General features: G+C 41.3%; 1 protein-coding gene across 1 annotated transcript in view; it reads left to right on the forward strand.

Annotated features, from left to right (window-relative positions):
• The window catches only part of pard6gb (par-6 family cell polarity regulator gamma b), a 46,309-nt gene that overhangs the window by 24,365 nt on the left and 13,472 nt on the right, over positions 1 to 8,472 (forward strand). The gene's annotated exons all lie outside the window — the stretch shown is intronic.

An 8,472-nucleotide genomic window follows, 5' to 3' on the forward strand; every position in this document is an offset into this window, starting at 1 on the left:
TAATTCTATAAAATAAAAGCACAAAATGTATAAGTTCTTTATAATGTTGGTTATTGTTTTTAACGAGGAGGCCTACCTTTGCTATACAATACAATGGGGAAACCTTGAACATGTACAGTTGGTAACTATAAGTCTAAGCATAGTTTCACACATTGTTAATCCATGTTACTCTAAGTATTGTCATAACTACCTCATCCCTTGAGTTGGTGTCCTGGAGTCTTCTGTACTGACATCTCACCCATATTCTTACTTCATCTTTTTCTGTCATTGACATCTAGGTGGGATGTCTGTTCCATGGGATACAGTGTATATAAACATATACGGTATATGTTTTCCCATGGCCTCTCTCACATCTCTCTCTATCCCATTCCCACTTTTGGTACTTCTCTGTAACACTCAAAACAGGAGAAATCCCCTGAAACACCAGAGGAGCTAAGTGATCCTTGTTGAAGAATGGTTGTGACTGATGCAAGCTGTCTGAGCATCCCAGGCCTCACTGCACGCTATTGTTAGCTGCTCAACAATGAGAGGTGTGTGTCTGTGTGAGTACCTCATGTCTCAGGATGGTACATGCAAGAGAAGTTGTGTGTGTGTGTGTGTGTGTGTGTGTGTGTGTGTGTATATATGAGAGAGAGATGATGATGACTGTATCAGTCAGTACCATGTTGGCACAGGTCATCTCTTGGTGTCACAGTCGACATCACGGCCAGCCAACAATCCCAGATGAAAGAAAGGCTTCACACACATGTAAAGACACTGACTCACCATTCAGTCACAATGGGGACATTCTGATTAACTCCAACTGGACTGGTCTTTTATTTGGATACGAGTGCTAAGAGGGGGAAAAAGCAGATTTAATTGGACTTCTCCCCAGACGCCTCAGCCCACAAAGTTTTTTTTTTTTTTGCCTCTTTTTCTATCCCCATTTAAAGGGAATAAAATTAAAAGATTATCTCAAAATGGGGGGTGGAGGGGTTACAGTGTGTGAAACATTTGTTTCAAAATTGGCGACAACAAAGGGAACTCCCAAGTTCCTGGATTCATTGTACAATATGGTCTTTTAAAGGCTTTGATCAGTGGTAAAGATGATGCACAAATAGAGATGAAAGTGGACGGAAGAAATAAAAAGATCACTAGGAGAGAAAGGGTGGGACAAGAGTGGGAGAAACTTAGAGAGAGAGAGAGAAAATCCACTGACAACAGTCCAGTGCAGCATCAAAGGTGCACAAAGGTCATTGTTTTTCCTCTGTGCGCTTACAGTAGATTGTCATTGTTGGTAAGATCACTTGAGCATGTGCAGTGGTCCTGTGGCTATACAGCGATAATCCTGCTGATGATACCCGTTGCTCCTGGTGGGGAAAGATGGCAGCTTGTGTAATTATGACCTTCACCTACAGACCAGGGGCTTACACTTTGTGGTTTATTGCCAACAATACACAGTAACCTGTCAGTGTAGATGATTGCATTGCAAGAGGAAGATAAAGGATTAAGATCTGTTTCTATGTTTTTAAGTTATCTCTGTAGCTTCCCACCTCCACATTTGTAGACATGATGCTGTCATTTTTCTCTTTTTTGCAAAGATTTCAATATTTCAGGCAGCACAGAGCCATATAGTGGGTATTGTAGTTAACAGTCACCACTGCTGTCCCATTTTCACTTGATTTATCAATGAGTAAAGTCTTAGTTAATTCACATTTAACTACTTTAAACCTTTCACTCTCTACAACAGAGCAGTTTGCTATATTTACTTCTGCAACCTCTATTGTATTATTTTAAGCTTACAAACAATGTGAATGCCCAAACCTATGGTGAATAATCTCAGTTTGTAGAGAGAGGGGGGAGAGCGGTCACTTCACTTATACTGGGATTCGTCTACATTTTTCATGCACACGCTGCTGGGTGGAGGAGGGGCAGGCACAAGCACATGACATGAAAAAATGGGATGAATCAACAGACTTGTGGTGAAAGGGTGAGCGAGTGAACTGGCTCTGTATGTGGAAGTGGGCTCCTTGTCTGGTCCAGTGTGTGGGTGTGTGATTGTAGTGGTTAAGTCATGTGTGGTGAGCTGATGATGGGTGTTAGATTGGGTTCACACAAACATTTCAGCACTTGAAATTGCTGTGTTTGTGTATGTTTGCATAGAGAGAAGGTTATAACTACAATATCTGATCTTGATCTTAAGCTAATAGTTTGCTACTTCTTACTAAATTTGTTTCAAAAGTGTGGTGACACACTTCTTAGAAACATGTTGAGTATAGGTAGCCTGCTGAAGTGCGGTGAAACATGTTGAGTATAGGTAGCCTGCTTCAAAGGGTTATTGTATTTCTAGGGAAACTACTGTGAGTACTAGCTGTTTCATATTCTTACTCTTGATTAAAATGATGCAAATTAAGATGTAGATAAGACTTGAGAGGGATCACTGCCTACGTCGTTACTTTAGGCAAAGATAACTTGAACAGGAAACCGGCCACCGGGCTCATGAATTTTCACATTTCACAAGCCTCTTTTACTTTTCTAAAATAAATGAAAATGTAAATGATCACTGTTAGCTTTAAAGACATTAGATAGAATATATGTCATCTGCTCCAATGAATCACCTTCTGGGCTAGAATAGGCCTGTGAATGTGGCAAAAGATCTTTTAGAATTGTCAGATTTTGACATAGTTTAGTTGGCGTTAGTGCATTGTTACTTATTTCCCACACTACAGTAATGACTGTAGTAATCTTGAGTCCACACACAGAGGAGTACAGGTAGGGTTCAAATAAGGATGTATGTATTTAAATTTTACCTGTAATTACACTGATAGACACCATAAACCCAACACTGTGTTTGCAGCTGTGTTTTCAGGGAGCACGGAGTTGTTTCTGTAGACGGTGCCAGTGGCCTGCACACAGACTAAACTTTCAACAAGGGAAGAGACCCCTGTTTGGCAAAGAGTTTAAATAAATAGAGAATGTGAACTAGGCCAAGGTCTAGTGTAGTCTGAGTGGTTTCATATCTAGCTTGCCGGGTTTTGGGGTTTAGCGTTTTGACAACCCGACTATTCTCCACACCTGTGAAACGTAGAGGGCCGGATATCGACATCAGCCAAAGTAAAGAGAGATGTGGCACCGCAGCACACAGACAAATGCCAGAAGGTAACAGCAGCTGCGCCAGTTTCAAGCTAAAAAGTGCAGATCCAGACCAGTGCTGTTTCTCAACAGCTTGGACTGCGTGGTTCCTTGGAGGTCAACGAAATGCTGGCGTTATTATATTTCTGTGGCTGCCATGACTATTTTCACTTTGATGACTTTCTGTTCACAGAACCAAACTTGGCAGGCAGAGAGAGCTGTAGTTTACACTCAGGCCTTGCCAGGGGTGTACAACAGGAAAACAAATGCAGCATGTTGGAATAGCTTGAGTATACATTTTAATAATTATTTGGGCATATTGATCATCAAACTTAAGAAAGTTCATTGGAAGCTGGTAACATCCAGACTCAGCTTTTCATTTCAATTAATGGAAAAAAGTTATAAGATTAAAATATCACTATATTTTCATTCTAGGATAAAGGTTTTGAAATCCATCACAGTAAATCAGCATTATGAAAAAATATCTTTGAAAGAGGGCTTGAGTGTCACAATAATTTTTTCGGGGGGCGTCAGGTGTGCATACAGATCTTAGGAAATATGGGTGATGGCAAAGGCTTGACCTTAGCCAGACCTGACCTGACCTTTCCAATTGTGGAGTCTCTCTGGCTTGGAGCAGGCGCTCTGTTAAACACCAGCCAAAGATGGTCCCTTTTTTTTTGTGTGTGTGTGTGTGTGTAATATTATTCTTAATGATTGGACATAATCAGACACCTATCAAATAAACGTAAGACTACAAGAATAAAGAAGCATGTAGCTGTGAATGTCTGTGTTGCTCTGGCCATGGTCTAATGTCTGAAATGGTTACAGTCTAATGGCTGAAAACAAGGAAGTTTAGTGAGCTGGTGTTTTCCTGGTTTTACTGAAGTTCATTTGCTTAAATTTTAAAGAATTAGATTCAAATTTTCTAATTTCTTCAATTCTCGTGTTTTCTGGTACTCTTGATGCTCGAGTTGATTTTTTGTCTGTCTCATTTTTGTTTTTCTTTTTTTCAGTGTTGTAGATGTTTCATTTCCTGAAGGTATCAATTTTCTTGACTGTGTCACAGTTAAAAAGATTTGATATACAAGTATCTATATAAGCACATGTTTTAGATCCTCAGCCTTTGTTGTGTTCTCCTCTCGGTCTGTTTGGTGTTGTAGTGGACAACCACAGGGATCCCATCAACACATCTGGCTGTTCTCGTACTGTAGCCAGGGGGCTTCTGAAAACACATGGAGGTGTGAGTGTGTGTGTACTATGTTCACTAGATGGGATTGTGCAGCAGAAGTGTCAGCATGCCAGTGCTCAGTCATGGTAGCTTTTGGATAAAAGCTGTGACCCTGCAGCATTTGATCCATGTAGAACAGACGAAGGAGCCACTTTAGTAATTAGCACTGGCTCTTTATCCCAGCCTGACTTCACAAAGCAGATTTAGTCCTTAGACTCTGGATTAAAATAGATCTCCTCTTTGGTACAGATAGTATGTGTATCCATGCCCATGAGCAGCATTCTTTATTCTCTCCTGTTTACTCACTTGCATTTCAGAAGCTATTCGTTGCATTCCCGCCACAGTCGCATGGGCAGAAATCTGTTCCTCATACCAGCAGATCTATTTTGGTCATGTAAAGACACTGTCTTATTGTCTTGCCTTAGTGTGCTTTTGTGAATCTGTTTGGAGGACATAAGCAATTAAGAGTGATATTGAGTGTGGTCTCTATTGTCGGAGCTTTCACTACCTTTGTGCTTTGTGTTTGATATGAGAGCAGCCCCAGGCTGTGCAGTGAAGGAGCTGGTTTAGTGAAACAGAATGCTACAAAAGACAGGCCTACACAACTCCCCAACGCTCCTTGAAGGAGACAGAAGCTGTCCATTAAAACCATCTCAATTTTTCCTCTCGCTCTCTCTTGTGCTGTAGTTTTCTTTGTTAACATCCCCACCCTTCTGTGCTTCCCCTCTTTACTGAGCACAGCAGTAAAAGAGTGCAATCCCTGTCCGACAGACACTAACAAAGCACTGTAACCCATCCGTCTGATCATCTTGGTTCACATTCAAGAATGCTGTGTTAGGTAGCTGCTTAGACCAGTCCTCATTCTTTTCACATTAGAGCTCATGCATGACTCAGTTGTCAAGGGCAAGAGGGGGAAAACCACAGCAGACAGTGGGGAGTCAGCCTGACGGTAAGAAAGACAGACAGGCATGAAGAAGGAAGGAGGGAGGACTGGGCAGGTTGAGTCCACCTCCATGTGGTCTGGCTGGTATCTCTTGTTGCAGTCGGAGCCAAAAGCCAGTAATTTTTCTGGGGAAGAGGGGAAGCTGTGCAAGCAGAGGTGGCACAAGCAAATGTCCTGCGTGGTATTAGACATAAAGGCTTTTTGCAAAACCTATGACAAATGTGTTGATGACACTTCTGGGTCACGCTCAGAGGGCAATGACATGGGAAAATGCATCGACTTTGAAAATGCCTCATTTCAAGCAAGTTAGGTGTTTAAGGACTAGTCAGTGTTGGAAACGCTCATGTGTCCTTGTGCAGGGATGCACCATACCAAATAAATCCGTCTCCACTGGGAAAGGTTTCTGTGCCATAAAGCCTTTTCGCTAGGGTGTGTGGGCTTCTAAATAAACCCTGTGTGTAGCCCTTTCTCTGCATGTCTTCAGACAATGTCAGCCTTAGTTAAAGTGTGATGGAAGATGCCTCGTGCCTGCCAGGAGCAGGACAGAGCAGCAGCAGCCATGTCTGTTGGGGAGCTACTTGTCTTTGTGTCTTTGACTGCAAAACTGCTGCAAACCAGCTTGGATGAGGCTGTAAATTATGTCAATTGGCACAGAAAGGGACCAACGTGTGCACAAAAACAAACCCACAGCCATACTAAACATACAGCTACTATAGATGTGAGCATACACACACACTGTTCCATTACATCTCCTGTATAGTTGTGTAGAACTGACAGGAGGTCCTGTGTTTAATTAAACTTGAACGGACTGCTGTTTCTTTGCAAAACTATATTGGTGTTTGTGTTTCCTAAGACCCTGCTTTCATTTTGGTTCATGACCCTGCTGTGAACTGCACGCTTGCTCCCCCACAATGACGTTTCCAGGCATTGTAGGACAGGACTGTCTGTGTCAGAACACTCCACTAGTCTCTCTGTGTGTCACTTTTGATCAGCATTTCATAGCTATGTTTAAACTCCTAAGTCAACAGTGTTCCTGTTTTTCTTTCAATGATCACAGGTTATCAAAAGAAAAGTGTTGTCCTAGTAAAACTACTTAAATGTTTTCTCCAGTTTCTTGAAGGATGTATTCAAGTTGCCGTTCTTCACTTTCAGTTCAGGAGTACCATCACACCCTGACAGACTTTGCTATGACTGCACCGATTCTCCAAAGCTCAGTGGCTGATTTGAAATGCACTTAATTCTTTGTCTAAATAAATCCCACAAAGACGCCTGTGGAAATTGCATGCTGGTTGTAATGAATATATCCAGTCCTTCAGGGACAAACAAACAACTTCCTAAGCCACAGCCACTCCTCAGCAGCATGAACCTTCAAAGAGGGAAAACAAACTTGAAATGCAGTACCTTGGTGCCGTATTTCTTTCCTTTGCTTTATGGCTTGAAAGTGGAATGAGATCCTGTGACTTTGAATTTCCAATCATGTGTGGGTTTTGGTCTTTGTTTTTGTTTGTATGTTGTCACAAGAATAAGGGCCGGGGATTTGCCTTGGATTTTTACTCTGTCTTAAAAGAGCTGAAGCCAGCTAGCCCATATGAACAGATCTGCTCTTTTTTTCTTTAAACCGCAGATTTATTTAGTTGTTTTTATATTACTTTATTTTGGAAACTTTCAATGGCTTTTACATTTTATTCCTGTGGTAAATGAACATTTGGAATAACATTCAAATGCACTTTATATATATTTCTACTTTAATTAGCTTAGCATGAAGATTGAAAACGGGGACTAACAGCTAGCTTGGCTTGTGTTGTGTATACATTACAGTGATAACATAGGTTATGTATTTATTTAGTAAGCTTTAGAGGTCCTGGTAGGGAGATTGTGTTACCTTTGGACAGAGCTCGGCTTGCTGTTTTCTTCTGACTGACAGCTAAGCTCGGCTAATAGAATGCAGACTGTAGCCTTATACCAAACAGAGAGAAATGACAATGGTATCGCTCTTCTCATCTAACTAAGAAAACATATTTCTCAACTGTTCCTTTAAAATTAAGTTTTGCTGTCAGTCCATTAGCCATGGTTATTTACTCTGTCCACCTACATTTTCCTCTGCTCTTTTGAGATTGAACATAATTATGACAAATACCCCATCATTTGCTGAAGTTTATAACAAATACCTACTGTATTGTCATGTATAAATCATTACTCGTTTATTGCATATAACAGTGAAGGGATACAGGTTTTCTCTTGGCCAGGACAGAGATGACACCAAGATAGTTGAAAAAGGGAATGCAGGGGAAAATTCCCAGGCCACGTTTAGAACCAAGCCATGAGTGAAGAGGGTGAAGATTTGGGGTTGGAGAGAGAAGGGAATATGGACGCTGGGTGGGTGTTAGTGGGTTTTTGAGGGAGGAGTTGCTGGTTTGGGCAGAGACAGCTTGCCTGCGAGACTGCTCACTGTAGTTCCTCCTTAATTACAGCTCTGCTGAAGGACAAGGCCAGGCATGCTATGCATCTGTATAGCACTGGAAAACAATTCACACATGCAGATGAACATAACTGCATGTTTGAGCAATGGATTTGTCCTTTGAGGACTAGTTTACTGTACTTCATCAAAGCATGTAGGTTGGCTTGAAAGGAGTGCTTGTCTCTGATGCTGGTCTCTTTTCAATCACTCACCATCTCTACTTATAGTTGAACGGGATGAAACTGCACATGACAGAGCAGAGCCATGGTTATAGTAAAGGTTACAGGAGGAAATTTTTAGGAAACTTAAGATCTAGTTCACTCCTGATTTTTCAATGTATAGAAAGTTACAATTTGATCTCTTCGTAGTTTTGTAATAAAGCAGTTCTTGACATTCCCAGCTTTCCTGGGATGAGCAAGATAAACCATGAGAAGTACTTGCTTCCTAGCATAACATCAGCCTCATAATGCCTCTGCAAGGGGTTATTCTGGGAGCCTACAATTACAAAGGAGGGGCTGACTTTGCTTCTTGACAGCTCGCCCGCAGGAAACGCACTCATCACTGGTAAGGTTCGCTAACCTAAAGTGAGCTGGGTGGCTGTTTCTTGGCTACAAAACAAGCTCATGCTTACTGCTCATTTTTAGGCTAAGATTTAGTTAATCAACAAGTAACTCCACCAGTCATTTTCATTTTGTAAGTAAAGTACGATAAATAACTTTCCACTTGAAAGAA

Source organism: Monopterus albus, unplaced genomic scaffold (genome assembly GCF_001952655.1).
Source record: "Monopterus albus unplaced genomic scaffold, M_albus_1.0 scaffold34.1, whole genome shotgun sequence".
Taxonomy (NCBI): domain Eukaryota; kingdom Metazoa; phylum Chordata; class Actinopteri; order Synbranchiformes; family Synbranchidae; genus Monopterus; species Monopterus albus.